The following is a 2022-nucleotide window of genomic DNA, read 5'->3' as shown; positions in this document are numbered from 1 at the left end:
AATTATTTTTTCAGCCTCATGTATGCAGGATTTAACTAGGTCTGATATTTGATACAATCCCATGTTTTCAGTGGATACTATATTTTTATGTAAATCTGTTAATTAAAAGTCTTTTATTATTCTTATTTTTTGAACACATTATTTTATCCATTGTTCATTTATTTATTCAATTGTCACTCTTATCTTTTCCAACTTCACACTAAATATTAGACATACACTGACAGTGTCACACAACCCTGAAGTCAAAAGATCTGACTGTATTATACCATTCTCTTTATACTGCATTACCAAATAAATTATCTTGGCCATGTAAATTTTATTTTTGCTATACTGAATCAATGTGGGTTGCAGAGAAGCCATTTGGAGAACACTTGGATTAGAATAATTTTAGGTTTTCCGATCTGTTGCATACCAAGCAAAGGAAGGTAATTAGCTCTGTGTACCCTGTACATCATGGGAACATATTTACATATGAAAATAAACCAAGATGCTTAAATAAGCAAATACTGTTTCAGTTACCACATTAATCAGCTTGAAATATAGTTTGTTCATATCCTTCTTAGCATAGAAGTATTCAGTGTCTCCTTACATGTGATTAAATCGACTACATTCAATAAACATTTATTAACATCTACTGTGTTCAAGGCATTTTGCTGAGTGTTACATGCCATAGCCACCAGGTCTTAGTAAAACTTGCAATCAGAATATGGGGTTTTGGGGAATGATGGAATAAGAAAAGTAGAGAAAAATAAGGTTAGAAGATAGTTTTAAGTAATATACTTTGTGTTTTCAATGTAATATTGGCTGGCAGAATGGGGAAAAGCATCTTAGTGGCATGGGTCTCTTTGGATAATTAGCATTTTAGTGCTCTACGTGTTCAGAGAAACTACTCTGGTAACAAACTATAGAAATGATCCCTGAAAGTACAGTCTTGGATAATTAGCATTTTAATGACTGAGATAGAAAGGTGAAGTAGATGATATTTGATACTGTTTGGCTGTGTCTCCCACCCAAATCTCACCTTGAACTGTAATAATCCCCACATGTTAAGGGTGGGGCCAGGTGGAGATAATTGAATCATAAGGGCAGTTTCTCTCACACTGTTCTCATGGTAGTGAATGAGTCTCAGGAGATCTGACGGTTACATAAATGGGAATTCCCCCGCACACGCTCTTTCCTGTCTGCCGCCATGTAAGACGTGACTTTGTTCCTTAATCGCTTTCCGTCATGATTGTGAGGCCTTCCCAGCTATGTGGAACTGTGAGTTTATGAAACCTTTTTCCTTTATAAATTACCCAGTCTCAAATGAGTCTTTATTAGCAGTGTGAGAACAGACTAACACAGTATTACAGTGAAAATATTCACTAATTCTCCATACTGGGCCAGAACATGGAGATGTATTATACTCCTTACCCCATTTAGGTCAGATTTTGTCAAATAACTGCCTTTCATTAATAAAATGTTCACCATTTCCAAGAAAAAGCTTTCAGAGTCCCACTTTCTCTCTGTTCCTTCTGCCAAGTGACTGTTGTGTTCCGGAGAAGAGCTGCTCTATTAGCTTATTCTGAGAATGGAGGGGCATGGAACAAAGCCACAGGCAAACATGACAAGCAGGAATGTGAGTGGGAAATACACCCCTGTGGTTTTAACCCACTAAGGGTTGGCATCTATTCATTACTAGAGACAAATGTAGTTTAAACCGTCTGATACAGGGACAAGACCCTCTGGAAGATGCGACAAACACACAGAGAAGACATAGAGACAAGAAATTAAACAGCATTTGATTTAGGGACAAAGAGAGTAAGGGAATTGTACATAGAAGTGTCGTTTGTATTCACATTGCAGAGGGCCCTATGCGTCTGAATGCTGGAACTACTAGTAGTTAATAGCTAACTTAATAGGCAATAAGTTAACACTAGATGATTAAACTAGAAAAATGGCTTCTTAGAGCTATACTTCAAGAAACATTTCTCTTACAGCTGGATATAGGAAGTATTGTGAAGAGAAATGGGAAGTAGAATT

General features: G+C 36.6%; 1 pseudogene; it reads right to left on the bottom strand.

Moving 5' to 3' along the window:
* Nucleotides 1–854: 854 nt before the first annotated feature.
* Nucleotides 855–933, bottom strand: LOC119619211 (small nucleolar RNA U3; annotated as a pseudogene).
* Between the last annotated feature and the right edge of the window lie 1089 nt (nucleotides 934–2022).

This window comes from Chlorocebus sabaeus, chromosome 24 (assembly GCF_047675955.1).
Source record: "Chlorocebus sabaeus isolate Y175 chromosome 24, mChlSab1.0.hap1, whole genome shotgun sequence".
In the NCBI taxonomy this organism is placed as follows: Eukaryota; Metazoa; Chordata; class Mammalia; order Primates; family Cercopithecidae; genus Chlorocebus; species Chlorocebus sabaeus.
The sequence above is the reverse complement of the archived record's forward strand: the minus strand, read 5'-3'. Positions and strand labels throughout refer to the sequence as shown.